Source organism: Ambystoma mexicanum, chromosome 8 (genome assembly GCF_040938575.1).
Source record: "Ambystoma mexicanum isolate Mex_15411 chromosome 8, UKY_AmexF1_1, whole genome shotgun sequence".
Classification (NCBI taxonomy): Eukaryota; Metazoa; Chordata; class Amphibia; order Caudata; family Ambystomatidae; genus Ambystoma; species Ambystoma mexicanum.
In genome coordinates, this window is record NC_090929.1 from 638,014,041 (window position 1) to 638,032,840 (window position 18,800).

Here is an 18,800-nt window from a genome sequence, read left to right on the forward strand (position 1 = left end):
TGGCCAACTTTCTGAAATCATTTTACAGGACACTTGCCCACAAGGCGGGGGAACTTTTCTCTCCAGGGAGGCACAGGGACTGCGCCGTGCCTCCCCGCGACCACCGTGGGGTTTGGGGACTCAAGTCACACACGGGTGACACTTGCTACAGGGGCCAAGACTAACCCATGAATGCCATGGAACTCAGGGCCGGCCACTCTTAGCAGTTCTAGTCCCACAAAGGAAAGCGGCCCCGCTCAGGGCGCCCCTTCACACCAGCATTGCATTTCGGACTTGGTCACACATGGGTGACATTACCCCGAGGACGGGGAAGGCGCCACAGCCACCCTGGAGCTCCGGCCGGGCCACATTACCAGCCTCTAACCGTGCAGAGGTACGGGGACCCCGCAGGGTCACTAATTCCGTTACTTGCACTTGCCTTGGCTCAGCTGAAACTTTAGTATGAAACAGGGGTCGGAACTCCTGTTTGCGACGCCCATCTGTGAGTTCAGTGGAAGTTCTGCACTCAGAAACATCGTCAATGGCGCCGGGACTTAAGGCACAGCCTCTGTACACTAAGCCGCCACCGGCAAACCAAGGCCCAGACTCTCTTCTCTGCATTGGTCCAGGTGCGGAGCAGCTGTCTACCGCCCGCGCCACACAGCCACCCTGCAGGGAGTCACTTCCACACAGACTATTAAGCCTGACCGGAGACAAATGTAGGAGTCAGCCGCCACCTGTTCCGACTGCGCTGGAGCCTCGACCAGACGGCCGGTTGGGCCCCCAACAAGATGGCCCGGCAGCTGTCTGGCCATGCCCGCCCTGATGCACTACTGCCTCCGATTGTCTGAACCTGTGGTTCCTCTCATACTGAGAAGGATTACTATTTCAACAATACATCATCAGTAGGGTCAAACTAACCTGTCCAACAACGTCTAAACCCTAATAATGGTCCCCATTAGTGGGTGAACAATCCAACGCTAGGTGAATTCTGCTTCACAATGATGGGAAGAGCCGACATTGAAGGATCAAAATGCAACGTCGCTATGAACATTTTGTCGCCACAAGCCAGTTATCCCTGTGGTAACTTTTCTGACACCTCCTGCTTGAAACCCAAGAAGTCAGAAGGATCCTGAGGCCCCACTTTCATGGTCTGTATTCATACTGAAAATTGAGATCAAGCAAGCTTTTGCCCTTCTGCTCCACTGGAGGTTTCTGTCCTCCCAGATCTCGCCTTAGGACACCTGCATTATTGTCTGCCAGGTGTACTGCCCCAGTCAAACTCCCCACCTGCCACTGTCCGCAGAGCAGGTCGCAACTCGCCGGGCACTTAGAGCCAGAAGCGAGAGTCCCACAGGGCTCACCCCCACTTACCCGGGTAAGTGAAAAAATTATGAGTAGTGGTATTTCACCGGCGGCCTTAGGGCCTACCACTGATCCTACACCTCTCACGTCTCTTCACAGTGCCAGACTAAAGTGAACGTGAACTGGGTCTTCTGTCCCCACTGATTCTGCCCAGCCTGACCCCTTGGCTGTTGTTTCGATAGATAGTAGGTAGGGACAGTGGGAATCTTGTTCATCCATTCATGCATGTCACTAATAAGATGACGAGGCATTTGGCTACCTTAAGAGGGTCATAGTTACTCTCACCGTGTACCCGCGCTTAATTGAATTTCTACACTTTGACATTCAGAGCACTGGACAGAAATCACATTGTGTCCACACCCATCGTGGGCCTTACACAATGCTTTGTTTTAATTTAACTGTCGGATTCCCCTGGTCCGCACCCGTTCTAAGTCAAATGTCTGGAGGAACAGATAAGCAGGACTTGGTTGCAGGGGCAGAGCTTCAGTGTGAGAGTTGCACTGCAGGGCTGGAATGCTGAGACAGCTACCGACCGCCATCTTGGAGGGAAAAATTGAGGAAATGCGAGTATGCGACCAACGGTGCCAAAGAGACCACTGCCTCCCAAGGGATGTAACAATACAACTTTGCGTGGATATGGGCGTCCAAATCAAGCCATCAGGTGGGAGAGACACCCGGCGCCCCGCATCACGGATATGATCCACTTACTGAACGGAGCCAAGGTATTCTCCAAGCTTGATCTCCAGAAAGGATACCACCAACTAGTATTGAGCCCCGAAAGTAGAAACAGTACCACGTTTGTCACCCACGTAGGTCTCTTCAGATACAAGAGATTGAGCTTTGGGGTGTCCTCGCCCACAAATATTTCAGGCAGAGGAACACAATGTCATCAAACACATCCCGAACTGTCTCAACAATAGTGACGACATACTAGTCTTCGGCATCGACGAAAACAAGCACGATGAGACACTGATGAAAGTGTGCAAAGCCCTAAATGATGCAAACCTCACATTGAACCAAGATAAATGCGAGTTTCGCAAAAGCACACAGAAGTTCTTCAGACACGTATTCTCGGGAGAAGGGCATGACACCAGACCAAGAGAAGGCAGCAGCGCTAAATGAAACCTCGGTCCCAGCCAACGATTCGGAATTGCGCTCCTTCCTTGGCCTGGCAAGCTACTGCAACAGTTACATGAAAGACTTTGTGTCTGTCAGTGAGCCGCTGAGACAATTGACGCATCAAGACGTGGCCTTTCAATGGACTGACGACTGTCAGAGGGCGTTTGAGATCATCCGAGAAAGGGTAGCAAAAGCAGAGAACATGGCCTACTACGACCCAAGCAGGAAAACTGAAGTGAGTGTGGATGCAAGTCCCGTAGACTTGGGAGCCATACTATTCCAAGTAGATCCGAGAGACCCTTCTCAAACGCATATCGTCGCCTACACCAGCAGGAGCCTCTCCACCACCGAGCAGGCGTACTTGCAAGCAGAAAAAGAAGGTCTCTCAGTCATGTGGGCGTGCAAGCACTCATCTGTTTCTATACGGAAAGCCGTTCCGAGTCGTCACTGATCATCAAGCCCTGCTATTCCTAGACGGAAATCCACAGGCAAAAATGCCACCCGGCATTGCTCGATGGGGGTTAAGACTACAAGACAACACATTCGAGATAGTCCACCAGCCAGGGAAAGGCGAAAACCCTGTGGACTTTCTGTCCAGAAGGCCCAGGGAGGGGTGTGTGCCGGTACCTTCCGTGGCAGATATGTACCTCAGATACCTCATACACCAGATCACCCTGGAGGGGGTCAATACAGAGACATTAGCGAGGGAAAGCTAGAATGACCCTGCCTGTCGAATCATATGCGATGGACTCGAGTCTGGACTGTGGCGGAGGGCAAAAGAAAGAGGGAGAGCTGCAGGGGACGAGGTACAAGCAGAGGTGGAGCGCCTGATCCAAGTGAAGGATGAGCTAGCACTATCGGAGGACCATCTCCTGCTGAAAGACTGCAAACTAGTAATCCCATCAGCCTTGAGAACAAAGATCATTGAGTTGGCACATGAACATCACCGGGGCATGGTGTCCATCAAGCACATGCTCCGTCAGAAAGTTTGGTTCCCCAACATGGACTCCATGGTGGAGGCTGCATTAAAAGCTTGTCCCACGTGCAGACTTGTCACCCCAAATCGACACCCAGAACCACTGATCATGTCTGACCTGCCACAGGAAATATGGGACGCCGTGGCGGCTGATTTCTTTGGGCCCATTGAAGGAGGGAAATACGTCCTTGCAGTGATGGTTGAATATTCCCGATATCCAGAGATTGAATTGATATAGTCTACGGCAGCCCGCCATGTCGTCCCTGCCCTGGACCACATATTCTCGGCATACGGAGTTCCTAAGGTGCTCAAGACGGACAATGGGCCCCCCCCCCCTTCAGCGGGCATCAGTTTGACCAGTTGGCAGAATATCTAGGGTTTCACCACCGGAAGATAACTCCCCTCTGGCCTCAAGCAAATGACATGATAGAATGCTTCATGGCTAATCTAAAAAGAGCCCTGCAAATTGCCAAGCTAACCGGCCAGCCCTATGAGCAAGTGCTAAATCAGCTCCTGAGAGACTATCAGGGAACCCCCCATAGCACCACGTGAGGACCCCCGCAGAGCTGATGTTTGGGCAGAACACCCAAACGAGAATTCTGCAAACCCGCCAGATCAGCCTTCCACCCGACCTAGACCAAGAGGTCCGGGAGCGGGATGAAGTCGCGAAGGCTCGCATGAAAGAGTACGCTGACACCCGCCGCAGGGCACAAGTGCCACAGATGTAAGTGGGAGATGTGGTTGCAGTAAAATAGACCCTAACGCAAACACACGTCTCCATTCCGAGCAGATCCCCTACTCATCACGCAGAAAAGGGGGTCCATGGTGACGGCCCAAGTTTCAGAGGGGTCCGTGACGCGAAATTCCTCACACTTCAAGGGAATCCCAGCTCTGGGGTCGAGACGCCCGAGTGGACGGGTACAAGCCATACGTACCTACATTTGAAAATTAAAATTTCTGAGATTTGTGCCCCACCCACAGTCACACAAAACCCCGCCCATTTTCACATGACTCCGCCCACATGTCAAAAAGGTAAACTCTGTTGTAATATGATGTGACGTAAGAAATTTGCAGTTCAAATTGAAATATGCATATTTCATTAAATTGCCTTTTCACAACCACCCACATTGCATGGGACAAAAGACATTTGCCTTCCATGAAAGCAACACGTTAAAATGTGCACATGTAAACTCCAAGAACCAATACAAAAGTTTGCCCTGAATTTTGCAGTACAGACATTGGACATTTCACCTTAGTTGTTTTTCATCAGGTTATGTAGTGCAGTGGCGAGTTGTCCAGCCTGCAAACCTGATGGCTGTGGTTCAATGGGGTTGAGTCCGCCCTAACCTGGGCAAAAAGGAAAGCAAAAGAAAGGCACGCTCGCATTGAAAGTCGGAAAAAAAGAATGAAAGGTGAAGCAAAATAAACGTGCGTTATTTTGCTTCACCTGCATTCTTTTTGCCAATATCCTGGAAGCGTTAGAGTCATTGCTGCAGAGACAAAGTCACACTCAGGCAGGGAGCCACGGTGGCCAAGTCCTGCAAGCATAACAAAAAAAGCAATCAGTGAAAGCTGTCCCCCACCAAATTCCTGAGATTCCAGGATCTTTCCCGGAGAAATGGTTAAAATTCTTGAGTCTCTGGGAAAAATCCAGGTTAGGCAGGTATGGTACAAGCGCCTGTGGACTATGAATCGGACGACCCGTATCTCCGAGACCAACGGGACACCATACCTGCCTAACCTCTGGAATTTTTCCGGAGACTCCGGAATTTGAAGCATTTCTCCGGGTCTCTGGAAAAGTTCCTCGAATCTCAGGAATTTTGAGATTCTTTCCGGGTCCCACTGCCTGCACCACTATAATAATAGTGCTTTATTGAAAGCACTATTATTACGGCGGCGGTGCCACGTTCATTTTGCTTATAATAGCACTGAAAATCATTCATTCAATGCTATAGTAAGCAAAATGAAGTCGGCGCAGCAGCCAAAATAATGCTGCTTTCAATCCATGTCATTGGATTGAATGCGGCGCTGCCGATTTCATTTTGCTTACTATAGCATTGAATTAATGATTTTCAGTGCTATTTTAAGCAAAACGAAAGCGGCAGTGGCGCTGCCGAAATAATGCTGCTTTCAATGCAATGACATGGATGGAAAGCACCATTATCATTTTGCTTACAGTAGCACTGAAAATCATTCATTCAATGCAATAGTAAGCACACTGAGGGTGCCGCCACAGCAATAATAGTGCTTTCAATCCAATGACATGGATTGAAAGCACTATTATTTTGGCGGCGGCGGCACCAACTTCATTTTGCTTACTATAGCATTGAATGAATTATTTTCAATGCTATAGTAGGCAAACAGAAGGCTACAACAACCGAGTTTACCTTTCGACAGGTGGCCGGGGCGTGTGGGCAGAGCCGTGTGCAAATGGGCGGAGTCTTGTGTGGCTGTGGGCATAAATCTCAGGAATTTTGATTTTCAAATGTAGGCAGGTATGCGGGACACTGAGGACTGACCAGGAATCTCCGAAGGAGAGTGAGGGTGCTGGGCATTCTCCGGTGACCATCAGTGTACCCCCGCAGAGAGCACAGAACAAACCTTGCCGATGGATCCAGACCGGCACCTGTTGTGAAGAGTCTGCTAACTGTTTAAAATGCAGGGCGGGTGTCATGTGGACATTGCCTTGGGAGCGGAGGCGGGTGTTGGGGAAAGAGAAACTGACGAGGGAACGGGAAGTGACGGGGAGGGGCAGTGTTGCCTATTAAGCGACAAAGTACGGGTCCATAGCGACTTTCTCCATAGAAGGCGACTAGCAACTAATCTAGCTACTTTCTCCCGAGTTCCATTGGTTTGAAGACGCACTTTTCTATTGGTTTGGAGACTTGCAAGTTTCCGAACCAATAGAAAAGGGTGTACGTCTCCAAAACAATAGGAGTACCCCCAATCAATGCCCCCGTCCTTGCAGCCAGGCTCCCACACAACAAGTGACTTCATGTCACTGAGGCCGCTTCCTGCGATAGGCACAAGAATGCGGGTCGCCAATGGAACGCTGTATTATCAGGCTGGCAAGTCAACACGATTTCAAAGATCATACTGCAAAAATGTAGAGATATACATTCATGTATGTAGTGTATGTGTTTCAAGCTGATGGTAGCAGCTCAGCTATTTTATCATCAATTCATTTACGCATTTTGGGGTTTAAACAAATCATTGTCAATGTCAGAAAAATGCATTTAGAATTGATAACTTCTATGTGAATTACTGATAGGTCCACGTATGGTTGCAGTCACTCCATATAGCAGCCAAGTTTCCCACTGCATGCTGGGAATTGTAGGCCCACATCATTGGTCCTCTCACCTACATCCATTGCACAGCTTACAATGGCTATTATGCAAATTAGGCAATTATGTCATTTAGCTACTTTCCGGACTGAGGAGTTGGCAACACTGGGGAGGGGGCAGGGCAGAACGAGGTTAGAGTTTAATAAAGCAACACGTAGTTCTAGACAGCTGCGTCCGTGTATTGTGTGCTGCGCTCCAGGGCCTACCCGCGCTCTCACAAACACGATTTAAAAAGTAAATGTAATGTTCCCCTCCCCCACTCAATCTGGTTTCTTGCAGGAACCTTCACCTAACCCGAAGAAAACGCTAATTGTATTCTCAGCCAGCCAAGAGCACACATATTACTGCTGCTCTTGCAGCTGGCAGCCAGAGCCTTCCCTGTCAGAAAAGTCGGACGCTCCATCTTTGCTCTTGCAGAAACGTTCATGGTATCCCGAAGAAAATGGCCACCGGCACCGCTGCAAGCCAAAAGCACGCATATTCCGGTTGCACTCGCACCGGCAGCCTCCCCGCGATTCTTGCTGTTCTTGCAGCCAGAGCCTCCCGGAGTTCCAGCTCGGTTCCATCTCGTATGAAAATGCTCACTTACACTTTAACCGCTGCAACACAAGTAGATTCCGGTTGCACTTGTGCCACCAGCCAGAACTTTCCCGCTTCCACCTCACTAAAATTAATACTGAAAATCACAATGATGACGTCGAAGTCACGTGAAGAATAGTAGGCGGGCCGTTGCTATGATCCGTTTCTAGGATGGCAACTAGACACTACCCATTATTTATGCCACTGGAAATAACACTTCCGCCCACGGGAATGTCGCACTTCCGGTCTCAAGCACAGTGTTGATGCCGATGTTGGGTTACCTGGGGAACAAGGCGAAGGGTACCTGAAAGCGTGGATAACCGCGTTTTGAGGTAAAAAGACTACGGCACTGAAGCGGAGGGAGTAAAGCGTGGAAAGGAGGTAAATTGGCGGCAGAGGGCATACGCTCAGACATCCAGAAGATAAGTTGCTTTTATCGAGGAAAGGTTCTCTTATTCTCAGATTCTCAGTTCGTGATGCAACCTCCTGCAGAGAATGCTAATATGCCTTCACATGTCCGTGGATGAAGGACAAGGTAATTACGACCTGGTTGTCCGTGTGTATCAGAACTGCGCTCCCGTGGCGGTGCAAACACAGGACGAGTAGAGACTCACATTTCAAAGGGCACTTCCTCCAATTAGAGGACCACCTGCTTGTGCCATCAGCTGCTTAGAGGTGGCTCCCCAGCCCCTCTGGCTGGCATAATCTGAGCACGATAGGCAGGCGAGGAGCAAGAGGAAATTGTTCTAGGAGCTTGGAATCTGATGGCCAACATTCCATCTTCCTGCCTAAATTCAATGATGTTGGCACCTCAGTGCTGTAGTCCCGAGAGGATGCCTGCCAATGGTCTAGAAGGTGATTTACCAGAGACCTGAGATGGTGTCTTGTCCAGGGTATGACAAACAGGGTCAACCCTAGGTAACCTGGAACGGTCAACAACTGTGCATCAGATTTCCTCTTGTCCCTACAAGAGCCAAGAGTCGTGAATGGAGGCTGACGGCCCTGGCTGGTGAAAGGGAGGCCAACCCCTTCAATGTGTAGAATAAACCCCAATAAACTCCAGTGTCTGGGTTGGTTATAGGGATGATTTCTTGTAGTTTAGGAGCCACCCGAAGAGAGCCAAAGTGGTGCAGAAAACTCTGTTCTGTAAGCTCTGGAGAAGGGAGGGGGTGTGGTTGTATTAATTGTCCAGATTCGAATGATGGGCAACTCCCAGCTGATGAATGAGATCCACACCGTGGGCCAGGACCTAGGACAACTCATGTTGCCGACCGCAGCCCGAACAGGAGAAGCTGAAACTGAAGTTGTAGACCCTGCACAGAAAAGGGAAGGGACAACCAGGTCACAGAGGATAGCTCAGGGGCAATGCATTTCTATTGGGATCAACACAACACAGAGCAACACAGGTTCGAATCCCGGTACCGCGCTTAGAGACTGCTCTCCAGTATTAAGCATGTTATAATAGTTAATTAACTCTCTGGTCTAGGATGGATCGGCACATGGAAATAAATATGCTCCAGTCCAGATATACCTAAGTCAGCAAGTCTCCCGGCCACTAAGGGAATAATGGCTTGAATTGTTTCTATGGGGTTAAAAGGAGCTGCATCCTGAGTGGCCAACTGATGTGTGTCATGCAAAACGAGACTGGAGGTCGTCAATCTTTAATTTCTCGAGAAACCCCTTGATGGGATGGCGTGACACCCTCTGGGTACAGCTGCCTTCTATGGATTCTTCAGTGCTCTGAAGATAGTGTTCCTCTTTCTCTGGAGAAATGGCAGCCCTGCAGAGGTGTTGTAAATTAACAGCTATAGGCGTCCTGTGTTAGTTCCCTTACCTGGGTATATTTTTGTGGTCCAGGTTCTGCAAAAGATGGATTGTGACCTTCTGAACAATCTCTTTTCTCAGAAATGTACCAGTCGTTTCACACTCAGCTAAACACGGGGCTGACCCCCATAAAGCTACTACCAGACCTTTAAAAAGGCACAGACCCCAAGCCTTTAAATAGGAAAATGCGTCTAACAAACTAACTGGCCTCCTGCGCCACTATCCATTAATTTACATTTACTTTGATAGTCAGAAGAGATGATACTCCTTATTTTACAATTTTTATTTGACAATCGTTACAAACAGCCGACATCTGTTTTGAGCTTTCAAAAAGGTCTTCCTTAGGGCTTCTACATTTCTTTTTAAAGTTTGTCCTTTTGTGCATCAAATTAAGCCATCTCATGATGGAATCTGCTCAAAACTATTTTCTATATCTTGTGGTTTTCACAATTGTATAGTGGCACAGGTGGCCAGTTAGTTTGTTAGAAGCATTTCCCACGCAGGTTCATTATTGTCTGAGCCATCCAGGCCCTCCGCCGACCCCAGTGGTTGATGATGAGGACACAGGCAGGGGCTTGAGGAGGTCGACGAGGCAGCCTGGCATCATTGGCAGCATTCAGTGTCTCTCTAATGAGGGCCTTAAATTGTGCTGCCAAAAGAGTGATGGACATCGATGGTGGAGCGGGTCCCACAGAGCCAGAAGGGTTTCTAGATGCCAACCTAGGAAATATGGGAGAATGGTGCCTTCTAGAAGCAGATCTACTCCTGAATGTCCCCGTCCCCTGCTCCTCTCCTTCTAGAGTTACCTGCTGCGTCATCTGCTACAAAGCTGCATTTCTACACTATGGACATCCCACACACAATTCACATGAGAGCATTTGCCTGAATAAATATGGTGGTGGGACTCCCACTTTAGTCTGGGCGGTCCTCGACTCACCCAGACGAGCGAGCTGCACATGCAATCATCTCAGCCCGTCTGTGCCGCCCACCGACCGGGGAAGACTGGGGGACCTGCTCGCCAAGCCAACATGCTGTGGGTTGCGGTTCCTGCCATCATGGGGAGAACACCTGTTTAGCCCTTGAGCCAACCAGCTCTTACCAGAGGACAGGATCGGAGGAGCCTGCCAGTAAGGCCGGTGCACAGCGGGCCATGAAGAACCTCCAATGGCATTGCTAGGGTAGGGCCAGATGGCACTTGCCTTCCCTGCAAAATGTTGCGCACCCCTCTGTGCCTCCCTCCCCAAGGACAGGTGAAAATATGTCTTGGGAGTGTTGCCAAGTTCGCTTAAAGTAGGCTTGTTGACTTTGCAGCAAAGCCCTTTACGTCTGGCAGAAATCATGGCCTTAATGACTCCTTTGTCTTATGTGATGGGTTCTGTATCCATCTGAGAGATTCCTAACAGCCGACTTACCCAGTATGTGGGTATACACTTACAAGCTATTTAAAGTTACACAAGAAAGCTTACTTTTTCAGAGTTGGTAATTAAGTCTATTACTTTAACATGGAAAAATGGGATTGCTTCATAGGGATAGTTAAATGTTCTTAAAAAGTTGTACAGCAAGCTAGTGGTTTGTGACAAATGTAATCATTATCCTAGTGAATTTACTACAATTTTAGTGATTCTCAAAGAGAGAAAATTACACTTCTGTAAAAGGAAGCCCTTTTCCAGGCTTGCATTATTTTGCATTCTGTGACTTCTATTTGTCCTTTGAGGATGTGGAAACTAAAACTACAACAATATTATTTTGGCTTACCATTTTTCACTGAGGATTTACATATTGTAAGGTTACTTTAATTTGAAATGTGTATTTTACAAGTAAACTATCAGAACTCTCAGGTTTCCAGTGTCCATGCATGAGAAGGCCAACCAGTCATGTATCCCCCCCCTATGGATTCTGGGCCTTGTATTTTTTCTCTATCCAATTCGAAATTTAGGAAAACTACACATCTCACAGTTGCAAGCATAAACGGGACTGGATCGCCTTCTCACGCATGGCCATGGGAAACTTGAACACTATGTTCTACCAGGCAATATTATTGTAGGCTTTGAAATCCAACATTTACATATTTGTAGCTAGTTGAGCTTCAAAGATTCAAATGCCTAAATCCCAGTTTTACTGTTAGTGTGTGAGCCTGGGCAAATAATGTAATCTCTTCATGTAATGTGGACTGACGTCAGCAGAGTCCACAATTATTTCCTCTGCTATTGCTGGCAGTCACCAAAATGGCATGGGCCATCCATAGTATGGCTCCACAGGAGAATGAGTGAAACATTTTGCTATGCCCTGTTAAGCTATGTTATTGTGTTTTGTATAGTACACAGTCCACCATTTTCACAGTTTCTTGGGTTTTCAGGATCTTCAAGAGACAGGGTAGGAGACTAATGCAGAGGCAGGGGAAGATTGATTTGTTGATGTGTGCATGATCTGAAAAAGTAGGATTCTCTGTGGTGTGCAAGATTTATATATATTGTGAGTTGTTTGGAGCAATGGTGAATGTGCGCTCCAGGTTGGTCACTTAAATTGTTTGTGATCATTGTGTCTGTCCCTGTGGTGTTTATGGAGTGTGGGGAGCTGTATTGGTGTATCTGTGGTAGTTAGTGTGCTATTTAGGGAATTTCTTTTGAGTGGTCTGCGTTCTATTGTGTAATCCATATTGATTCAGTGAGGCATTGTATATGAAGATGGGTTGTTAGGGTGGTGTAGAATGATTTTCAGGTAGTAACTGTTAATATACTTTGCTCAACAGACCACCTAATAAGAACTGGGAGCAACCGTTTTCACTTTGGAAAAATCAGTTAGTCATTTATTTGCTTATATCAATGAAAAACATTATTATGGGGCTTAGAATCTGGTGTTGTGGGGAAAGGATAACAGGTTTGGGCTTGTGTTCTGGCCTCTAGCTGTTGAGGAGGCAGTATTCCAGGCATGGGGCTTGGGCTCTGGTGGTGGGGCAGCAGAATAGCAGAGATGGGGCCTGAGTTATGTCGGTGGGGAGGCAGGATGCCATGTACGTTCCTGGACAATGGTGTTGGTGAGGCAGGAGGCCAAATATGCAGCTTGCCTTCTGGCTGCTTAGGAGGCAGGGTGCCAGGTGGTGTCCAGCCAAAGGATCGAAAACAAAAGGATCGAATGCCTTTTGTTCGACACCAAAAGGACTGGGAAAAAAAGGGGCAAATGGGTTTTTATTTTATTTATTTATATATTTTTTTGTTTGGTATGCATAAAAAAAAAGTTAAAGAAAACGGGGGGGTTGGGGCTGGAAATATATATATATATATATATATATATATATATATATATATATATATATATATATATTAAAGAAATAACAAATTCTCTCTTTTTTCGGTCCTTTTGGTTTTGGAAAAAAGGGCATTCGATTCTTTTTTCGATCTTTCACCTACAACCGTGCCAGGTATGGGGCAAATGGTGGTGGGGAGGTAGGATGCCTGGTGTCGGGCTTGGGTTCTAGGTGTTGGGGGGGGGGGGAGGGGGCAGGTATGGCACATGTGCTCTGGGATGGGGAGGAAGGATACCAGGTATGGGGCTTGCGGTCCGGTCTCTGACGGTTGAGGCAGGATGCTAGGTATGGGGCCTGGGCTGTGGTGGTGGGGAGGCTCAATGACAGGTATGGGGCCTGTGCCCCGGGTTTTTGGGTGGGCAAATAGACCAGGTATGAGGCCTGGACACTGGTGGTGGGGAGGCAGGATACCATTTATGGGGCTGGGCCCTGGGTAATGGGGGGGCAAATGGGGCCTCCGCTCTGGTGGTGGGGAGGCAGGATACCAGGTATGGGGCCTGGACTCTGGTAGTGGGGATGCAGAATGCCAGGTAATGGCTATGGGTGGTGGGGATGAAAGGATGCCAGGTATGGGGCCTTGGGTCTGGGGATGCCAGGGGCTTGGGCTCTGCATGGTGGGGATAGAAGGTTGCCAGGTAAGGAGCCTGGGCTCTGGCGGTAACAATAAGAAGAAAAAAGTTCCCTAGTTGGGGAACTCGTGTCCCCTGCACACTTAAATTGGCTCAATTAATAAGCCCAACTTTCTAGGAAATGTTTACCCTGGTGTGGGCTTGTTTATGAATGATTATATCTCTGTTCAACATAAATTTGTTACTCAATATTCAAGTTATTGTATTTTCAAATAAAAAGCCTTTCAAGATCTTTTTCTTCAAATGGAAGTTCTTTAATGCCCAACGCGTTTCGAGACTGTTTATCTCTTCTTCAGGGGCTATTCTTTCTATGAATAACATAGTCAGAAATAATACAATTAGTAATCTCTTCAGTGTTTCAGGATATTTGTACAGTTATTATGAAATAAGCTGCGTTATCAATAATTCAGAAATTCAAAAACCACTCGCGTGTCTGGCTATGTATTATGCTCATAGAGAAAGATATTTCATTTGACTTTTCATAACCTTTCATTTTTTTAACATAACCTTTTAGATTTGCAAAATCCAATACTTTTTATAAAAAAACAGAACACTATTGTGATCATTAACATTCGTGCACTGTAAAAAGTGATACCAAATATTGTATATATGTGAAGAGTTATTCCAAAAATATGCACCAAATGCTGACCTGTCTTCTATTGATCGTGAAGGATCCACTCCTTTCCTTTTCCTCTGAGACCAAGCTCATTTGTACATCAGAGTTATTTCCTTTTTTGTTCTCTTCATTATTTCGTATGCTACCTAAATAAATTATGGGACATTGAGTACCATTTCTTTATAAGTGAAAGACCCTTCTCTTATTGGCCTACTACTTACATTAGCTGTTGTATTCCAATTCCAACTTGATAGTTGTTGCCGCTGTTAGATCTTAATTCCTTTTGGGTAGATTTCCTTTGCATATCTGGCCGAAATGCGCCCTTTAAATCTGTCAAACAAATAGTGTTTCTTATTAAGTATTAGAAATTAAAAATATATGTAGTTGATCTCCCATAATGGAGGTATCTTTTAATGACCTTTGTCAGTACGGTCAAAGTAGAAGAGTAACGTAGCAAAGAATCTCTGTTGAAAGGCTAATGTCTGTATCACATAAGTAAAGAGTTCGCGCAGTGCTCTGTAACCAAGCACAGCTCTTTAAATCGTTGGGTTCCAATATTATATGCCTAAATCAGATTCAATGGAAAAATTCCAGAAAACATTCAGGATTACAGAAGATACATTACCTAGGATAGATATCGGCGTTTCCGCATGTGATAGGGTTGCCTCTCTCAAGCGCAACAACTAAGATGGCCACTTAATATAGTAGCGTCATTAAGTTGTAGTGACGTAATTGCGTCATGTATGACGTACGTGACATCACCATTGTAAACATAACGACATAAGATGTTAATGTTATCGGGTTGAATTCCTTATGTTAGAATACAAGTTATAATTGGTTATAATTCTTGATGGTGCTTAATGAGTCGCAAAAGAATTCCCTCATGATTATATGATCTTGTTGGGGAATATGAAAATATATTAAAAAAAAAAAAAAATATATATATATATATATATATATATATATATATATGCAGGAAACTACTATGTGTGTTTCCCATGGTCTTAATATTTATATTGGTCTAAATGATTATTTGATCCTCTTGGGTTTAATCATGTCAATATCTGATTAGTAATTTAAAGTGTCACTAACAAGAAACTATAGGTGACAAAAAAAGCATTCTGGACTTAATTCATTGAAGCTGTTATTTCTGATAACTTCTTTAGTGGGAAGAGTCTGATATTAAGTTGACAATCGATGAAAAGATGGTCACATATGTTGTTCATAAACATGGATTTAAAGTTGACGATAAATATATGGGCCTATGGTACTCATTAATGTCCATTTATTAGATTGTTTAAAACATTGGATGTGTAAGAGGAGTCTCCATTATCTGATACTGTTAGCATATCCATACTCGTTATTCTATGGGGCACTGAACGCAAATGGTCTATTCCTCATAGTATAGTGTCCAAATTAATGAGTTTTAAAGATTAACTGAGTTTAAATGTTAATTTGACAGAATAGAGTTGAGAATTCTAGTTGTAATATCTTGTGTCTTGTTATTGTTATTTTGCATTTATATAGCGCCTTATATACCATTGGTATGGTCTGAAGGCGCTGGTAGGTTGAACGCCCTTGGGAACCGAAGTTCGGGTCCGTAGAGAGAGTCCTAAGTTGCGTGTGCGCACCCGGTATGTGTGCTGCTGGTGCGGAATTCGTGTGGTAGCTGCTTCTTAGCGGTAGGTGTGGTGGTTGAGAGATCAGGATTATGTGTTCGCTCTGGCAGGATTTATCCAGACCGAGTGTGGCTGCGTTAGGCCTGAGGAGAACGCCTAGCTGGGGGTGTAAAACCAGCACTGATTACTTAGAGTGATGGGGAGTGAGCGGGAGATGTTGATATGAGAACAGTTATGCTGAATGGTGTCATAGTATCTCTGTGTTCTGTTTGAGTGGTGGTGTAAAGAAGAGAGTTAGCGTGGGGTGTGGTATGATATATGTTCTTTCAGATGTTTCCTGCATTCCAAAACATATTATGTAAGTCACGCAAATTCTATGCGATCAGGTCTGTTCTATGCATTATTATTCATTTCAGGCGTTCAAGATTGCCCTACACACTCCTGTCTGCTCGACACACTCGCGCACTCTAAATGCAATTGGGTACACTTCTAAATGCAATTGGGTACACTTCTAAATGCAACTTTTTCAGAGAGACTATTGGGCACAACTTCTAAATGCAATTGGGTACACTTCTAGATACAACTTTCTCAGAGAGACTATTGGGCACAACTTCTAAATGCAATTGGGTACACTTCTAGATACAACTTTCTCAGAGAGGCTATTGGTCACAATTTCTAAATTCAATTGGGTACACTTCTAAATGCAACTTTTTCAGAGAGACTATTGGGCACAACTTCTAAATGCAATTGGGTACACTTCTAGATACAACTTTTCTCAGAGAGGCTATTGGTCATAATTTCTAAATGCAATTGGGGACACTTCTAAATTCAACTTTTCTCAGAGAGACTATTGGGCACAACTTCTAAATGCAATTGGGTACAGTTCTAAATGCAACTTTCCCAGAGAGACTATTGGGCACAACTTCTAAATGCAATTGGGTACACTTCTAGATACAACTTTTCTCAGAGAGGCTATTGGTCATAATTTCTAAATGCAATTGGGGACACTTCTAAATGCAACTTTTCTCAGAGAGACTATTGGGCACAACTTCTAAATGCAATTGGGTACAGTTCTAGATACAACTTTCTCAGAGAGGCTATTGGTCACAACTTCTAAATGCAATTGGGTACACTTCTAAATGCAACTTTTCTCAGAGACACTATTGGTCACAGCTTCAAAATGCAGTTGGGTACACTTCTAAATGCAATTGGGGACACTTCTAAATGCAACTTTTCTCAGAGAGACTATTGGTCACAGCTTCAAAATGCAATTGGGTACACTTCTAAATGCAATTGGGCACACTTCTAAATGCAATTGGAGACGCTTCCAGATACAACTTTCTCAGAGAGGCTACTGGTCACAACCTCCAAATGCAACTTTCACAGAGAGGATATTATCACACTTCTAGATGCAACTTTCAGAGAGAGGCTATCGGGCACACTTCTAAATTCACAGAGAGGCTATTGGTCACTGCTTCTAAATGCAATTGGGTACACTTTTCACATGCAACTTTTCTCAGAGAGGCTATTGGTCATAACTTCTAAATGCAATTGGGACACTTCTGAATGCAACTTTCACAGAGACTATTGGGCACAACTTCTAAATGCAATTGGGTACACTTCTAAATACAACTTTTCTCAGGGAGGCTATTGGTCATAACTTCTAGATGCAACTTTCACAGAGGATATTAGCACACGTCTAGATGCAACTTTCAGAGAGAGGCTATTGGGCACACTTCTAAATGCACAGAGAGGCTATTGGGCACACTTCTAAATGCGACTTTCAAAGAGAGGCTATTGGGCAGACTTCTAAATGCAACTTTCAATGAGAGGCTATTGGGCACACTTCTAAATGCAACTTTCAAAGAGAGGCTATTGGGCACACTTCTAAATGCAACTTTTCTCAGAGGGACTATTGGTTGTAACTTCTAAATGCAATTGGGAATACTTCTAAATGCAATTGGGAATACTTCTAAATGCAATTGGGTACACTTCTAAATGTAATTGTAGTTAATCGCTACTTGTGTGGGGTTGAACTATTATATAGTACCCTCTTTATACAATCTCTTATGCGTGTTCTTGGAACAATAAAGATTTCAAATAGTTATGTAGCATCCACAGTTTTCCATTTTTGCCTCATTCGAGTGCCCATTCTATCTCGAGTGTTATCTTAATTTATAGATAATTTCTCAATTCGTATTTCTGCCAAAAACAACTCTTTGGTTGGTTGAAGTCCTCTAGTACCAGCCAGTACACAAATATGCGATGGAGTAAAATATCACGTGTTGTCATAAACATAGTCCATTGTTACTTATGGCTACTCTTATGAATCCATTCTCAATTTGTATCTCTAGAAAAAAAGCTCTCTTGTCGATATCTAGTACTTAAGTTCTCTTGTTGGTCTCTGCCATCTATTTCTAGACATTACACCTATGTCTAACTGAAGTGGATATCATTTATTGACATGTTGGGTATTATCATAATAAATGAAACCTTGTCCATTGTGGCTTTTCTGTCTCTCATGAGTTCACAATCTGTCCACTCTTGTCAAATTCTTTAGAGATGGGGCCCTGAATTGTATTCCTCATTGAGTTCCAGTGGGGACATATAGTCTAATTTGTGGATCCAGTATAATTCTCTTGGGCAGAGTTATCTTATAGATGTTTCCACCCCTCGGATCTACATCAAGATTAAACATCGTAATTGAGCTATTGTGTGTTTGTCTCGGAAATGTCTGTAAATTGGGCACTTGGTGTTGCATTTATGCTCTGTCCAACGTTCTTTGGCTTTCCTCATTGTTTTGCCTACGTAATAATTCCTGCAGGGGCATATACGGGCATATATCTCATTCTTTGAGTCACATGTAGCAAAATCCCTGATTCTGATCTTCTTTCCTGTATTCATGTGTCTGATATGGTATGGTCCCCTTTTATCAAATTCGAACAATGTTGGCATTTTTAAACAGGCAAAGGTGCCCTTGTTTTGTTTTTGTCTTTTCAGTGATAGCTGTGTCTTGTTCTTTGGTCTTTCTGCTTTATCAATGTATCCCTGCAATTTCTGCCTCTTTTATAGGCTAACATTGGTGGTTCGGGAAACAGACGGTGTAAAGTCGGATCATTCTTGATGAGATGCCAGTTCTTAATTATAATTTTCTTAATCTGAAAGCTTTGGGATGAACATTTTTAAAGAATGTATCAATCTGGTGTTTTCCCTCTTTTTCGTGTACTTTAGGAGGTCATCCCTTTTCAATGGTTCCACTCTAGTTCTTGCATTTTCTAAGATTTCTTCTGGAAAACCTTTCAATGAATTTTGTTTTGTATATTTTCATATTCTTTTTGCAGATTTTCAGTGTCTGATGTTATTCTTTTTAGTTTTAACAATTGACTGAAAGGTAGATTCTCATTCAGATAATTCGGGTGGAAGCTTTTATAATGCAGGCTGGTATT

General features: G+C 45.0%; 1 protein-coding gene across 1 annotated transcript in view; it reads left to right on the forward strand.

Annotated features, from left to right (window-relative positions):
* The first annotated feature begins 7,571 nt into the window (after positions 1 to 7,571).
* UBXN10 (UBX domain protein 10) overlaps positions 7,572 to 18,800 on the forward strand; it is a 298,259-nt gene continuing 287,030 nt past the window's right edge. Inside the window, exon 1 of the mRNA XM_069610371.1 lies at positions 7,572 to 7,743. The gene's annotated coding sequence lies outside the window, so the exon portion shown is untranslated. The remainder of the gene's footprint in view (positions 7,744 to 18,800) is intronic.